The following is an 18,110-nucleotide window of genomic DNA, read 5'->3' on the forward strand; positions in this document are numbered from 1 at the left end:
TTGAGTGTTTCATAGTCATTTACATATTTTATTTAAAGAAATGTCAATTCAAGTACTTTGCCCATTTTTAAATTGAGTGGTTTGTATTTTGTTGTTGTGTTCTAAGAATTCTTTATATGTTCTGTATTTAGACCCTTATCATGCATACTATTTAAAAATATTCCCTCTCATTCTGTGGGGTGTCTTTCACTTTCTTGATAATGTCTTTTGATGCATGAAAGTTGTACATTTTATTAAAGTACAGTGTATCTATATTTTCTATTGCTGCTCTTGCTTTTTCGTGTCATATGAAGAATCTATGACCAATCCAGCATCATTAAGATTTACAGTGTGCTTTCTTCTAAGAGTTTAATAGTTTTAGCTCATGCATTTGGGCCATTGATCCATTTTTAGTTAATTTTTATAGATGGTGTGAGGTTGAGTATAAATTCATTCTTATGCAGGTGAGGAGCCTGTTTCTCAGCACTATTTGTTGAAAAGACTATTCTTTCCTCATTGAATGATGTCAGCACTCTCTTCTAAAATCATTTGAGTTTATTTCTGGGTTGAATGAATGAATGAATGAAATTTATTCCATTGGATTACAGGCCTATCCTTACACCAGTTATGCAATGCTTGATCACTGTTTGTTGCTTTGTGGTAAGTTTTCAAATCATAAGTGTGAGTCCTCCATCTTGGTTCTTTTTCAAAATTATTTTGGCTCCTCAGAGCCCTTTGTAATTTGGTAGGAATTTGAAGAGTAACTATTCTTTTCTACAAAAAGTCCATTGGAAATTTAATTGAATCTCTAAATTCCTTAGGGTAGTATTGTGATCTTAACAAGATTGTGTCCCAAACACACACCAGATGCATTTACATTATTTAAGTTTTCTTTAATTTATTTCAGCAGTGCTTTTGAGTGGGCAAATCATCCACTTCCTAGGCTACACTTATTCCTAGATGTTTTATTCTTTTGGATGCTGTTATAAACACAATTGTTTTCTTAATTTCCTTTTCAGATTGTTCATTACTGGTGTTTAGAAATGAAACTGACTTTTGCATGCTATAATTTGTCTTAATTTATTTATTAGCTCTTATAGTCTCTTTATGCATTTATATTCCAGATATAAGCTCATGACATCTGCAAATAAGGATGCTTTTGCTTTTTCCTTTCCGATTTTGATGTTTTTAGTTTTTTTCTTGCCTAATAACCCTGGAAAAAGCAAGCATTCTTGTCTTGTTCCTGATTTTAGAGGGAAGGCTTTCAGATTTTCACCACTGGGCATGAAGTTAGTTGTGGATTTTTCATTAATGTCCTTTCCAGATTGAGGAAATTTCTTTCTATTACTAGTTTAAATGTATTTATCATAAAAGATTGTTGGATTTAATAAAATTCTTTTTCTGCCTCAATTGGGTGATTATTCTATTTAAAAAATTGATTCTCTTAATGTGATATATCACATGGTTTAATTTTCATGTGGTGAACCACCCTTGCACTCATGGGATAAGTCCTATTTAGTCATTGCAAAGGCTTGAATGTTTGTGTTCCTCCTCATCCCCAAGTTCACATGTTGAGACCCTAATCTCTGGTATTTGAAGGCAAGACCTTTAGGAGGTAGTTATAACATGAAGGTGGAGCCCTCATGAATGGGATTAGCATCCTTATAAAAGACACCAGGGAGCCGGCTTTCTGTCTCAGTCTGTTTTCCACTGTGTGAGGGTACAATGAAAGATGCCCATGTACAAACCAGGTCCCCATGTACAAACCAGGCACAAACTTGGTCCCCACAAAGGAACTGATCCTGAGGGCACCCCAATCTCATACTTCCAACCTCCAAAACTGTGAGAAGCTACCCAATTGATTGTATTTTGTTATTGTGGCCTGGGCTACGATAATTGTGCTATTAATATTTTTAATATACTGCTGAATTTGCTTTGCTAGTATTTGGTGAGTATTTTTATATCTATATTTATAAGGGATTTTATCTGTAGTTTTCTTTTCTTAGGATATCTTTGTCTGACTTACATATTAAGATAATGCTGTCCTCATAGAATTAGTTAGGAAGAGTGCTCTCTTCCTCTATGTTTTAGAGGAGTTTGAGAAGACCTGGTGGTAATTCTTCCTTCCCTGGTGATTGGAAGAATTGATAGAATTCTTCAGGATAGCCATTTATTCCTGGGGTTTTCTTTTTTGGGAGTTTTTTGATTACCCATTCAATCCCTTTACTGGTTATAGGTCATATGGATTGTTTTTTCTTTAGTTTGTTTATGTAGTTTGTGTTTTTCTGGGAATTTGTCCAATTCATCTGTGTTGGTAAACAGCCACTTATAATGTTCTCTTATAATTCTTTATATTTCTATTTACACAAGTTTGGTAGTAATGTTTCCACTTTCACCTCTGATGTCAGTAAGTTTAGTCTTCTCTGTTTTTTTCCTAGTCAGTATAGCTAAGTGCTCTTCATTTTTAGTGATCTTAAAAAAAAAAAAAAAAAACTTTTGTTTCTATTATTTTTGATTGTCTATTTCATTTATCTCTGATCTAACTTTTATTATTTCCTTCCTTTTGCTGGCTTTGGTTTTAATTTGTTATTTTTATAGTTCCTTAAGGTGTAAAATTAGATAATCAGTTTGAGGCCTTTCTTCTTTTTTACTGTAGGTGTTTATAGCTCTAAATTTCCCTGTGAACCCTGCTTTTGCTGCATCCCATAAATTTTGTCACATTGTGTGTTCATTTTCATTCATCTGAAAGTATTTTATGATTTCTCTTTGTGATTTCTTCTTTGATTCATTGGTGGTTTAAGAGAACATTGTTAATTTCCACACATTTGTAAATTTTTTGGAGTTCCTGGATTGATTTCTATTTGCATTTCATTGTTGCTGGAGAAGATTCTTTGCATGATTTCAGTATTTTTACATTTGTCTAGGCTTATTCTGTGACCTAATATATGGTCTAACCTCAAGAATGTTCCATGTGTCCCATTATTTTTGGAAAAAGGCAAAGATTTTAACATGTCCTACCAAAACAAATAACCTGGCTCCTAACCATTCCTCTAGCCTTATTTTGTAGCTAACTCTCCTTATGCTCATTACTTCTGCCAAACCACTCTCATTTATGCCCTCAGATTTGCCCAGCCGCCTCTCACTAAAGGACTTTATACAGGCTGTTGCTTCTTCCTGGCATGCTGTTTCTCCCCCAAGCTAACATCCACATTATAGCCTCTTTATTGAACCACATTCTTCTCTTTAATAGAGCATTTCACAGTTGAAACATTAACATTTATTTCTTATTCTTATTAATGCCTATCTTCTCCAATAGACTCTAAACTCTGATAGAAGGAACCAAGTTTATTTTGACTATTATTTTGTCTCCAGAAGCTAGTGCAGTTCTTGGTATATAAGTTTTCTATAGGTATTTATGGAAATATCTATAAATGGAAGTAAATGATGTGAATCTTCAATCCTCAAATCACACCAACTATTCCAATTTTATTTAAGCCTGGTTACTAAACCGAAACAGCCTATACTAAAGGAGGAAGTCTAAATGAGTAAATTGGCAGCCATTATTCAACACATTCTTAGAATTAATATACAACACTTTGTCTGCTCCACTTGGGAAGAATGATTTCTTGATGGTACCACTCACTGAGTTATTTGATATGTTACATTTATTCTTATGGAAAATTTAAATGTCTATAATGTGCTAAACATTAGACACAGCATATAAAAGACAATTTGATAGTACATTAAATGTTCAGTCTTTCTCTCCTCATTTTAATTCTCTAATCAAAGCATTTATGAACTATTATCAGAGTTAATATAAAGGGGATGATTTTTGGGTTTCTTTGAAACTGAAAAAATCATGAATTTTATCTTTGTGCCATGGAATACAAATATATAATTAAGAAGCACTTTGCAAATAATCTAATACTCCCTCCTTAATTTACAAATAAGAAAGTTGAGGTTTAGACTGATTAAGTAATTAATTGAAGTCTTATATCTGGGAACTTAATCCCAAACTTCTAAAACCCTTAAGAGGACTTATTCCATTATAACATGTTGTTATCATAATATTTCTCAATTCATTCAATGTTTATTTATAAGAACTACATTTTCAGGGCACCGGGGTGGCTCAGTTGGTTAAGTGTCCGACTTGGGCTCAAGTCATGGTCTCACAGTTCATGAGTTCAAGCCCCATATTAGGTGAGCTCAAGCCCCACTTTGGGATTCTCTCTCTCTCCCTTTCTCTCTGCCCCTCACTCATGTGCTCTCTCTCTCAAAAATAAATACATTAATTAAAAAAAGAAGTTTAATTTCATTATACTAAAAATGCAGCTGCAGGGTGCCTGGGCGGTTCAGTTGGTTCAGCATGGGACTCCTGATTTTGGCTGAAGTTGTGATCTCTGGGTCATGAGATTCAGCCCCGGGTGGGGCTCTTCCCTGACTGTGGAGCCTATTTGGGATTCTCCCTCTTTCTCTGCCCCCTCCTCCACTCATTCTCTATCTCTCTTTCTCAAAATAAATAAATAAACATTAAAAAAAATAATGCAGGAGCTTCTGGTTTGAACCCTGAGGCAGTAATACATATCAGACTTGTCTTCCAACTACAAAATAAAACAACCTCGTTTAGTCATGGGAGGAAAGGCAGAGCTGGGGTCCTTGGGAGAAGAGAATCTCATGAGACAAATTTCCCCTGTCTCTGGCTTTCTTACTAGGGGTACTTCCTAAGCCATTCCATAGGGAATTCAAACCCAGAGTCTAGTGGCAATACTGGGTGGAGGAAACACAGAATAAAGTTCAGGGCCAATGAAGTGGCTGGACTATGAGGAACATGGTATAAAGAAGAAGGTGTCCAGAGGGTATAGGAGTGGCCTTGAGTCTTTGCCCAAATACTAAGTGCTATATACATGGGATGAGATTCCCTAAAGTTCAGCAGGGAAGAGCTACTGGGGTTGGTAGGGTCACATAATGCTGGCAGACATGAGAGAGTGACCCCACCAGAATGAACATGGCAAGCATCCAGGTGAGAGCACAGTAAGGCCAGAGCACAGGGCTACACTATCCATAGAGTAAAGGACACAAGCATGAATAGAATGAAGCTGATCAACCAGTGAATGACTAAAACAAAGCTCAATATTTTCCATAAGAAGCTAAGATAATTCAAACTCTCTGTAACAGAATATCTACAATTTTCAGAAAGCCATAGAAAATGACTATACTAAGAGATGTTGGAATTATAAGGTAAGGGCTTCTAAACAGTTATTATCAATATATTCACAATTTAAGGGAAAGGGGGATAAAAAGAATGACACATGGGGACTCAGCATAGAAATTCACATTTAGAAAAAGAACAAATGGAAATTCTGCATCAGCAAAATACAATATCTGCATTGAAAATTTTTTCTGACAGGCTAACAATAGATTAGATAGTACAGGAGATGGATTAGTGGGATTTGAGATAGGATAATAAAAACGGAAGCAAAGAGGGGCACTCCTGGGTGGCTCAATGGGTTAAGTGTCTGACTCTTGATCTCAGCTCAGGTCATTATCTCAGGGTTCATGAGTTTGAGCCCTGTGTCAGGCTCTGCACTCTTAGTGCAGAGCCTGCCTGGGGATTCTGTCTTTCCCTCTCTTTCTGCCCCTCCCCCACTCTTTCTCTCACTCTCTCAAAATAAGTAAATAAATTTTTAAAAAATGACTGGAAAAGTCAATGGCCCATGGTCTATCATATTTGTGGTCAGGATGCCAGAAGGAGAGGAGAGTGAAATTGGGGTCAAAAAAATCACAGAAATAATGACTGAAAAAATTCCAGATTTAATGAAAAAGATAAACCTGTGGCTTTAAAAATCAGGAAAACACAAAACAAACCATGTCGTTTCAGACTGATAAAAACCACAGACAAAAAAGGAAATCTTAAAAGCAGTCAGAGAAATAAACCACAGTGATATTGGATATGGGGAACAATGATAAAAGTAGCTGCTAAAATTTCATCAGAAACAGAACAATCAGGAATAAAGTAGAATGACTCCTTTAAAAATGGCATTACTAACCTAGAATTCTCTGTATTACAAAAATGACTTACAAAAACGAAGGCAAAATAAGCATATTTTAGGTAAACCAAGGTTGTTGGATCATTTGTCTTTGGGAGACTTCCACTACAAGAAATCCACAAAGTTCACTAAAGGCAAGGGAAATTATAGCAAATTGAAACTCAGATCTATGGAAGCCAGCAAAGAGCACTACAAATGACAAATATGCAGCAAATACAGAATAGTCCTTTTTCTTATTTCTGACTGTCTTTAAAGGAACACTGATTATTTAAAGCAAACATTAAATGCTATTCTGGAGCTTATAATATAGGCAGAGATAAAATATGTATATGAGAGATAAAAGAAAGTGAACTGCTATAAAGTTTTTAAGTTATAGCAATAATATTAATTAAAGGCAAAGTGTAATAAGTTAAATATGCATGTTATAATGTCTACAACAATTTAAAAATTTAAAACAAAGAAGTATAGCTTAAAAGCCAATAGAGGTCATAAAATTAAATATTAAAAATTGGTTCAAAGAAAGCGGGGGAAAGAGAAAAGAATAAATAAATATAAAACAGAATAGAAAAATGGTAGACTTAAAACAAGACATATAAAAATTACATTGAATACAAATGGACAACATACAGCATTTTAATTTTTTTCAACATTTTATTTATTTTTGAGAGACAGAGAGAGAGTATGAGTGGGAGAGGGGCAGATAGAGAGAGAGACACAGAATCCGAAGCAGGCCCCAGGCTCTGAGCTGTCAGCACAGAGCCAGATGCACAACTCCATGAGATCAAGACCTGAGCCAAAGTCAGATGCTTAACTGACTGAGCCACCCAGGCACCCCTATATACACCATTTTGAAATCAGTGATTATCAGACTGGATAAAAGCAATTCAACGCTATTTGAAAATATATATGTAATTTATTTTTTATTTTTATTTTTTTAACTTTATTTATTTTGAGAGAGGGAGAGAGAATATGAACAAGGGGGATGCAGAGACAGAGGGAGAGAGAGAGAATCCCAAGCAGGCTCCGCACTGTCAGTGCAGAGCTGGACTTGGGGCCTGAACCCATGAACTGTGACACCATGACCTTAGCTGAAATAAAGAGTTGGAAGCTTAACTGACTGAGTCACCCAAGCAGAAACTATATATCAGAAAATATATAGTTTAAGTAAAAAGACACAGATTGTCAGGAGTAAAATGATGGAAAAAATACCATGCAAAAACCAACCATAAAAGTTTTGGACTGATTTATTGCTTTAAGACAAATTAGCATTCACAACAAGATAAATTCCCAGAGAGAGACATTTCATAATTATAAAAGGGCCATTAGTAAAAACAAGAACAAATTCCTAAATGTGTAAGCACCTATAGTAACATATGCAAACAGGCAGGAAGAAAGCATAGATGGGTCTACAAGGAGAAACAGACAAATTTAAAAATGAGGTTTTTTACACCCTGTTCTCTGTAATGAATGAAACAAGTAGACAATAAATTTAGTAAAGAATATGAGAATCTGAACCACACTGCCTACCACCTTGACCTAACTGAAAACTATCCAACAGTATATTCTTTTCTGTTTTAGAAGGAGACGTCATATGCTAGGACATAAAACCCAACTCGGCAAATTTAAAAGGGTTGAAATCATACAGAATTTGTTTTCTGCTCATAGCAAAATTAAAATAAACACAATAACAGGAAGATAACCTGGGAAATCACCAAATACTCAATAATAAGTAACACACTTCTAAGTAACCTATGGTCCAAAGAAGAAACCACAAGAGCAATTAAGAACATATTTTGAATTCAAAGAGAACTAAAACTCAACCATATCAACATTACATTTGAAATTTATGTTTTTAAATGATTAAAACAGAAAAAAATTTAAGATAAACTATCTTAAAAATCTAGGAGAAGAGGAGATAAAACTCAACATAACTAGAAGGGAAAAGTAATAGGGATAAGAGGAGAAAACCCCAGAGTTTTCTCCATTGGTTTACATACCCTCCCACCCCTGTCTCTGTGTTCTGTCTGAGTCACTTTGGTGAGTAGGTTCAACCAAATACAGGAAGACCACCAGTCAGGTGTCTCTGCACAAGTTCATCATCCATTTCTACCTCTCCTTTTGGATTTTCAAATATAGAAGAAACCTCCCCAAACATCCAGTTTCTTTAAGGGCATGGATTCAACCAACAGATCATCCTGCCAAGGATCACCTCATCTAGGCTGGCAAAGGCTGAAGCCCCACACCCTTCTCTCTGCAGCTTGTCTGTTGACTCTTGCTGATATCAGAGCCCATAAACATAGGAAATGACTTGAGGCTGGAGAATGGTGATTGTCTCCTTAGCAGATGCCCTGATGGCAGAGGACTAGAGTCTAGGTTTCCTAGCTTCTGGTTTGTCAGTCTTGTTAGTACATTTCTGGTTTTGAGTCAATAGTGCCCCTGTGTGCCATAGTAACAATAAGATAGTTATTAACTACGTTATCCTTCCCTGATCCAGTAGTGAGGTGCCTTAATTTACACCTGAAAAGTGAATATTAATGTTTAATGAATTGATGGATTATAAACAATAATTTAATATAGGAAATTAATGTAATTATACATTAATATAATAAATTAATGAATCTAATGTTAAATCAGTTAAGCACAAGTGCTCTTTCTAAGGGGCTTTTAAGGAGAGACACAAAATGTAGAAGTTTCTGTAAAAGGCCCTAGAAATGTTTTGTGGGAAAAAAGGGACATGCTTCTTGGGGTGGCCCTGAACTCCAGGACTCAGGAAAATTCCATCTGGTGGAACGAAGATGTTGTCTTGTTTGGATGAAAACTACAAACCAAATGAGCCTTACACTGAATGCTGTCCTACAGAGCAGTGGAGGAGGCAGTGCTTCAGATGGAAATAGAAAATTTTGCTACATGAAGTGAACATCAGGAAGACAAAATAATTCTATTGGAATGATAGAGGAGAAACATTAGTCTAGAAGTCTGAACACCTGAGCCTGAATTTTTTGGGTCATGTTTGACATGTCACTTTATCTCTGTGATCCTCCCTTTCTGCATTTGCAAAGCAAGTGTTACCTGTTCAGACTCCTCCAGGTCTGTGGGGAAATGACTGTATGAAAGTTAAATTCAGCTCCATTTGACAACAGACAAAACAGTCTCATTAAGTGATTATGGGATGACTTATGTTGGACAAGTTTTAGTCTGTTTATTCATAAGTTGGATTTCATACTTCAAAAGTGATGCCAATTATGGTCATGTCTGAATGTAGTGTTTAGATTTTTTTCTAGCATCAGTTGCAGATAAAGAATGTAACCTCTGCCCTAGCCCCCCTCCCTACAATTTCTGAAAGGGGGGGAGGGTAAAGAGAGTATTTTGCAAACCTTAAATCTTTGACTGACGTTTTGGCACTGCAGGAATTTCTCCAGCCTGGTATGAGAAACTATTTAATATAAAGGAAGCCTCAGGGGACATTCTAGGACAAGTGGCTATGCCTCAGGAATATTTGTACCCAAGCTCAGAAGCTGCATTTGAACAAATTTTAGGTTTGTTTTGTCCTATGAGAAAGAGCCACAATTAGCCTCTTGAGGCTTCCCCAGCTTCACACAACTTCAAACCCATTTTTTCCTTGCTCTGGATCTTCTCTAGTGCCGTGGCCATGGGTAACTATAGGCTTTTAAGCATGTGGGACTATGGAGTCACCACTGACTCATTGACTATGGATCAGGCCCCAGTGGACAATTTTCCCCCTTTCTTACCTCGGGGGAGGCAGATATATTTCAGAAACTCCTGCAAGATGGAACAATGGTAACAGGAGCCAACTCCGTTAATCATTGTATTAGCTTTACCCGCTGTCCATAGTTCCATCCCCCATCCTTATTTCTGCTTTTGTGAATTACTTTCCTAAATAACCTACCTGTACAAAACCTTCCTCTTGGGTTTCTTTGTGGGAAACTTCAATGTTATTAAAAGTCTAAAATATTTCACTAACACAGGCATCTTTATCATAGTATTCCAGCTGTCCATCTAAAATGTGTGGTTTCACTTTGGCCCTGATAATGACACAAAGTAAAACTCATAATTCACTGAGACAATGGTGATTCTTTTGGTGGGGAGGATGTATTCCTATCCACTTCTGAGTGAAAAGGCCTCAAAGAAGGAACAAGGACAAGAGGAAATAAATATCTTCCATTCAAGTTCAGATACCTTCAATTCAAATTCAAATGCCTTCCATTCAGATTTGCCAAATTTTCCATCACTTATTTAATACAATTAAGTCATGGTCACATGTCTTAGTCACAAACTTAAAATGAATATTGGAATTAGTTCTTTCTGAGACCTTATTTCAGAACAGGAAGGTTGAGTGTCTCTATAAGTAAGTAGCAAATAAATTTCCTTATGGAAAACAAAGGCAAATGCTATTTATACTAAAGCCAGAATTAACAAGTATTTCTATTCTGTTATTTTCTCTTAGATGTTTTTAAGTAAAAGACAGAAAATATCATAATTAAGAGATTAAAAAAATAGAATGATACAAATGCTATTAAGTGATAGAAATTTTTAGGATACAAGACAAATAATGTATTATTATAGGGATGTAGGTATGAAGTAAAAGTGATGGTCTTTTAAAATAAGAGAAAACTGAAAAATTGAGCACCATTTACCCAGATAATTTCCACCATAATCATATTTGTCATTTTCTAAAATTGTCTCAGTTGTATTTTATCTATAATGGGATGTGGGAATCCAATTTTTGTGAATTCAGTCTTTAAAAAAAATCTTCATATCAGTGGAGATTTTGAGGTCCTGGATAAAAACTATTCAGTTACCTCAGCAAAATATCGATACAAATAGTGTGTGTGTGTGTGTGTGTGTGTGTGTGTGTTGTGTGTTGTGTGTTGTGTGTGTGTAACATAGCAGTTGGCAAATATGGCCCATGGGCCAAATCCAGTATTTGTATGGGCCACAAACTAAAAATGAATTTTACAGATGTTCATTTACAATGAATACTATAATAAAGAATATTAACTTTATTTTCTTCATTTGTTTTAAAGTTTTTATTTAAAAAGATTAAAGCTCTTTCTTCATGGCACAACTCCTTCTTAGCACAGTTAGGGTTTGATGTGTCAAATGCAATACAGTTACAACCAATACATCAGGAAGGGATGGGAAACTCCTGATTTCATACTTAAAGAAAAAAGAGACCACTTCAAACAAAGTTAAAAAACATTTAAAAAACATTTCAGAGTAATTGCCAGCCTAGTTGTCTTATATTGGCATTCCATTTCCAGCCACCTAATCACTGCACACACAGGATAGAGCTGAGAAATAGTGTCCCAGTGCAAGGTACAGGATGAGGTAATTTGCAAGAACACAAAAGTTGCTACTCTGTAAATCCTTGCCCCACCCCCACTCACCTAATTAGGTCTTTTTTTTTTTCCATGCTTCTGCACCGACTTCTTAAGTAACATTTTAAGAACATCTACATATGTATTTTAAAAGGCATGCCAGAGTCTTCTGCATTCACCTTCAGTTTCTTGAAAGGTCTGATGTGTGTTAGCAGGTGCAGCTTCTCTAACACTCCACATCAGCCTCAGCCACACCTAGAGTCTCTGAGCTACAAGGGTGGGATGTGGAGTCTTGATTTACAACTCCCTTCCCAACCTCAAAAGATAGAATTTATTAGCCCTAAGTGTCCATTCATATCCCAAGCCAGTGCAAATATAATCACAAATTGCATCTCTGGAAAAATCCCGTGCTTTTAGCTTCTGCACAAATTCAACATGGCAACTCCTGCAGCATTCTAGGGCATAGCCAGGTTAAGAACAGGAAATATCCACTGTAAGTGGCCAAAGGTAAGAAAAACACCCTGCCACACAGTCAGAACATTTTCCCTGTGGTTGAGAAACATTTTAAAAGGAGGTTTTAGCTTCCTCTAAAGTTTACCTTTATGTTCATTCAAGCTACCACCTTGATAACATTGCTAGAGCCAAGAAGGGTTATGTGTACCCATGACACCAGGTGAGAAAGGCTTATGAATCTATCTATATAGGTAGAGGAATGGAACTAAGACTCCAGGCCTTAAAGTATGTTGGAAGAATTTTTCCCAGTTCCTATGGGCAGCTATGTTAATGAAATAATGGCAGAAAATACAGAGCTGAAGGTTTTGCTATTATACTTGGAAAACTAAGCTTCACTTGGGAAAGCACCTGATAACCTTAGGTGGTTGAATTCCAGTGGAAAATCCACGGCACACACACACACAAACAGGAAAACTGGCCACTTCTCCATCCTCAAACCCTGCACTGCTGATACACAAAGTAAATGTGATGGCAAAGGTTCCTTAATCCCTAGAGATGCTTTGGCTTGTTGCTTTTTAAAGGCTTTTCAACCCTGCCTGGTACCATGGGTTAAAGCAAGGGTGTATAAAAATGGGGGCCATGGGTGACCTCTACAAAACAGGACTCAAGCCCCTCAGAAGCTAATGTGAGACATCTACCCAGTGAGACCTTTACACAGGGATCTTACCCCTCATCTTGATAATACAACCAAACATGTCTTTACACCAAATAAGATTCTTTACACAAAAGAATTCCAACACTGAAATTTCACATATGGCTGACTTTCATATACGAAGGACAAAGTGTTCTATACATATGGACAGAAAGGGGAGGCAGGGCTGTGAGAAGAGTTTACAGTTGTCCCACAGTGACAGGGCTACTGTTTCAATTTCATTGGAGGTAGGGGCTCTGCTCCTACCTGTTAGATGCATTTACAAGACCATGGGCAGGCCTTCCCACTGGGTGGCTGTGAGGGAAGGACGGAATAGGAGGAAAATAAGGTAGAAGGCTTAAAAGGAAACTCAGTGGGGTCACATCTCCCATCAGTTCTTAAAGCCTTGCTAACTTGAAACCTATGTAGACAATGATTCTTTTGTAAATTTATTTCTTTTGTAAAAAGCAAGAAGTTATGCCTAGTAACTAACAATTCAAAATAGCCAAGTCAGAAAAAACTGAAAAAGATTTTGCCTTCCCCCTCTTACCAGCTGAAGGGCATGTTGGGAAATGAAAGGGGACAGAAGTAAGGTGAAGAGACTGGGAGGGAAGGCATTACACTTTTTAAGTAAACTGAAACTAAAATTATAAATGAGTTGGAGTTAGGGTTAGGTCAATAAGACATGATTTCTACTGAACAGACATTTTCAGGTCCTGTCTGCCCTTTGGGTAGATTTTCAACATCTCAGTGAAATTAAGACATATTTCTAGTGGATTCACCAGGACAACCTCACCAAAGCACCTTTGGAGCACAGTGATATTGGCAGCATTACACTGCTCTTAGAGTTTGAGTCCCCCCTCCCCTCCTTCCTTCCCACCTCCTCTAAAGAAGCTACATTTTTGTAATCTCTGGAGAGATGCCTAACTCCTCTAAGTGTGGGATGGTAGAGATACAACAGTAGACATGGGAAGAGATCTTTACTCAAATGCAGCCATGGGGGTTGAGGCTGTTTTATCGTTGTCCTTTAATGATGAGCAACTGAATGTAGAAGGGAAGAAAAAAATTTATGTATGAAATATTCCACCTGTAGGTAATTTTTAGGGGATCCCTGAGTTATGAAAAGTTTGAGTTAAAAAAAAGAAAATCAGCCTTTATAATTTTTTTAATGATTTGAACTGTTATAAATCCACAAGCAATGGTTCAGACATGGTGCTTCTGAAGTATTTCACTCCTCCCTACCAGGCACAAGTTGCACCAAGAAGAGAATGGACTCCCCTGCCTCTGTTTAGGGATCAGGAGACAGTAGAGGTCAGTACTTCTAAGTGGCAGGAACAAACATCCCAAGGGGATGTTGGCAGCCATAATCACTGGTGAGCCTGACAGGGGTCTGAGGGGTGAAGGGGTTGGCACTGAAGAAATCCCTGATATCATATTGGCACTGCTGACAGAGGTACTGCCACCCACCCCTCCTTCCCATGTGCTAGATGAGCCTATTCGAGCTTGGTCCTTCACAACAGTGTAGGAATAAGAGTGCTCTATGGCCTCTTTTGTGGTGAGCCATGACGGGAAGTCAGATTGTCAAAGCATTTCCAGGAAATCCAAGGCCTCGGAGCTGACAAGGTGCTGGTTTACACTGTGAACAAAGAATTCCTATTGCTTATAGGAGCATCTGCCCAACATACCATTGAAAGGTGTATCAAATTCCATGTTGCATTTGTCAATATGGTCATATAAGTCTTCTGACCTCAGAACCTTGGCTGTTTTCAACAACTGATTGTAATTGTCACATCCATGGAAAAAACGGCTCCTTCCTTCCAGAAGATCATACTTGCCAGCATACAACCCAAGCTCCACGTATCTGACTTATGTATAATTGTACATCTTATAGCTTACAGTAGCTCAAGACCTTTGAAGTATCAGGAAGCAATTTGGACATTATAACCTTAATCAGGATGGTAAAACTCAGCCAAACCCCAATGTATTAGCTACAGCTTTCTGGGCTCATGACCCGTCATGATATTATGGAACTTCATGTCTCTGTGCCTAATTCCTATGCTGTGTAGTGGAGTATCATACTCTAGGACTTTCAGAATCTCACACCTGTAAAATCAAGAATCAGTCTGTTAACATCTGGTACAATTGCTTGAAGTGTGTGCTGTTCATGTGTTCAACAACAGAGGCCCAGGGTCTTTTACAACACCTGTCAGTGTAATGATGTTGGGATTGACTCATAAATACTCCAAAATTTTTATTGCATGCTTGGTTTTCTTTGTCTTTATTGGATTAAGAATTTTAACAACTTTTTCATTAATGTGTAATATTGATGTTGGCATGGACCCAACATGTCAGACAGGGTGGCCAACAAAGCTGGACTTGATGTTTGGAGATCTGGCAGTCCTTGGGTTCAGAAACCCCTGGGGGGCAAGACCTCATTTCAACATGTTTTCTTCACTCTGTGGTGGAAGCGGCAGTGGTGTTTCTGGAGGTTGGCTTTGAACCTCAGTTAACTTTCATTTTATTCCAAATCATTCTTTTATTAGTAGACATGTTTTACAAAAACTAACTCACATATATGCAAACAAACAAATAAATCAAGTTTGTGGAAATTTATTTTCTCTCTTGTTACATAATAATACCAGCAGATAGCCTTGATTTTGCCTTCCCATTTTCAAAGCCTAAAATATTTACTTCAGACCCTTTGCTGAAACAGTGTTTTAAATCCCTACTGTAATACTTCTTTAAAGATGAAACATTTTTCTGTATATTTGTGAAAAATCACTGTATTCTTTTTGGTGTTTGCAGTTAATATGATTTGTACAATCAAAGTACATTGAATAGAAACCATATCCCCCCACATTTTGGTGTTACCTTTGAGATGTGACCCACACAGCACCAACATGCCCAAATTCCTGGCTTATGATTCCAAGGAACTAAGCAGTTTGATATCATATAAATAAATCTTGCAAAGAAGTCCCTGAATTCTGTATTGGGTTATTGAAAGGAGTTTATGTATTTTTGTCCCTTCCTAGTGCAACCTAGTATTTCTTTAGGGTCCAAATAGTACTTATGCACCAGGAGTTGACATTATTAACTTATTCTTGAATGTATAAGTTAAGGGGCACCTGGGTAGCTCAGTCAGTTAAGCATCTAACTCTTGATTTTGACTTACGTCATGATCTCACAGTTTGAGGGATCGACCTCCCCACATTGGGCTCTGCACGGACACTGTGGAGCTTTCTTAGGATTTCTTTCTCTCCCTTTCCCCCTCCCCCTGATTGTACTCTTTCTCTCTCTCTCAAAATAAATAAATAAATAAATATTTAAAAAAATAAAGTATTTGTTAATAATTTCAACTATGAAAGTACAAATAGTTTTAACAATGACTTCTACTTTGCAAAATTCAGTGGGGTTTTTTGAGGATTCCTTCAGACTAAACACTGATCCTTTATTCTTTCCGGAAAGCCATTTGTGCCCTGACAACTGGTCTCCCCGTTTACTTCCTACATCTCTGGCAGTACTTCCTCAGCCTTGTTTCTTGAATTATCTGCATTTGCTAAATTTTCAAATATTGAAGTTACTCCGGCCTTAGTTACTAGACTCCTTTCTTACTCCACAGTTTCCTTAGTTTATCTCAGTCATTCCGAAAAGTTTCAGCTACTATTTGATAACTTCCAGTAAGTATCTCCTCTCTAGCTTTTCACTCACAGATCCAGGCCACCCAGAAGCTTTTCCAGAGAGCCAGCTACACCACAGTAGGGAAGACACACTGGTCCTTCAACTTCACATACATACTCCTAGCTCTTGATGGTTTACCTCCCAAACTGACTTCCTCTTCCTGATTCCTATCTCAGTGATAGGTCCCAGTAGTCACTCAGTGGTACAAATGACAGATGGGGAATTGCCCCCACAGCCAGTCCAGGCCCATTGCCTGCAGCTCAAATCAGGTCATGCCATTTCCACTGATGGTTTTCTATTACCCTGAGGTGTGGTGACCAAATGTCCTGGGGCGCCCAAGACTGAGGCCCAACATGTGGGTCTCTTGGCTTTAAAATTGGGACAGTCTTGGAAAACTTGCTCCCATTTGCTTGAAACAAAGCAATTTCCGGGGATGTAGTACTCTGAGTGCTGAAACTCCGGACATCTAAGGCAAACTGAAGGCAGCCTGTTTGCCTCAGCCTGTTTTTAGGCTAAAACTAACCTAAAACCCTAGTTTTAAGACTAAGTGGTTAAAGTTCCTGAATACCCTGCCCCTCTTTCCTCTGTTCTCCTGGTTCCATTCTATGAACATGTCATTATGCTTGCTACCTCAGGGCCTTTATTTGTGCTCTTTCTGTTGCTTTTCCTTTCCAGTAAATTGATTCTCTCTTCCCAACCATCATATTTTAGCTAAATCTTATTTCCTCAGAGAAATTTCTCTGATTTCCCAGACCAGGGCAGATCTCTCTGTTACATTCTTTTTTTTATTACTTTTGCACTTCTTTTTAGCACCTATTAGAATAGCAATTATATTATTCAATGTGTGTCTCTCTGGCTGAAATGTAAACTCCATGAATGTGGAGACCATATGCACATGTGATTCTTCAGCGAGGTCCCCAGTGCTTGGCACAGTGCTTACTACGAGGTAAGTGTGCGTGAATATTTGTTCAATGAATATCTTCTTTTACCATCCTATGGTTATGGTCTATTTCCACAGTGACAGTATTTCCATGAAAATATTCAGGTGGTCCTATTTTCTATAACTTACATATTTAATATCAAATCATATTACAAGTTCCTGGAATTATTGGTCCCTCCCTTTGTTTGCATTTCAATTGTCTTTCAGCAAATAAAACTGACTGAATGACACAGTCCTCCCTCTCAAGGACTACATTCTAGGGAAAACCATGGCCATAAAAATGTCTGCCTCTGTTAGGTAGCCTCCATTTTTATCCTAGTGCATTTTGAAGCAAGACTATGCATTCCAAGAAGTCTAAAAAATAGACCCTCTCAATCACATCTCACTGAATGAATATTTTACTAAAGATACCATGGGGCCATGTAGAAGAGGAGTCACACTGTAAGCCTCATACCAGGAACTCAAGGAACTGAGGAACAGAGATGACTGTTCTCCTCTGGGTGTCCCTCTCTTGATGTCATTTTCCCTATCCCTTTCACCTCTTACTGTAGCCTCCAAAACGTTCCTGTGTTGCTTCAGGATAATTCAGTCCCTCCCCATACTCTACATGCCTCCCACAACAAAACAAAATCCCACCCTGGTCCTATAAGTCAGTCTCCTGGGCCTTAAGCACAATCTTGGGAAGTCGGATTTCATTTCCTTTCCACAGCCCTCCTTTTTGGAAACCCCAATTTTTTCATCCATAATACATCAGTCCACAAGGAGTATTAAGGCAGCAATTACATAATTAGGAAAGACAAGTATCTTCTGAGGAAAAATAAGTGGGAAATATGGTTTATTATTTTCATCAAAATTGAAAAAAAAAATCCAAGGGAAATTGTGCTAGAATTTTGGTCAATAAGATCCTAGTAGCAACTTTTCTGCCAAGGATGCTGTTTCCTCATGAGCATAGAGTGCTTTACCACATGCTGCTCAACTGACCC

At 37.5% G+C, this 18,110-nt stretch overlaps 1 pseudogene; it reads right to left on the reverse strand.

Annotated features, from left to right (window-relative positions):
• Window positions 1-13,712: 13,712 nt before the first annotated feature.
• On the reverse strand, window positions 13,713-14,845 carry LOC125935996 (casein kinase II subunit alpha-like; annotated as a pseudogene).
• Window positions 14,846-18,110: the final 3,265 nt, after the last annotated feature.

Source organism: Panthera uncia, assembly GCF_023721935.1.
Source record: "Panthera uncia isolate 11264 chromosome A3 unlocalized genomic scaffold, Puncia_PCG_1.0 HiC_scaffold_11, whole genome shotgun sequence".
Lineage (NCBI taxonomy): Eukaryota > Metazoa > Chordata > Mammalia > Carnivora > Felidae > Panthera > Panthera uncia.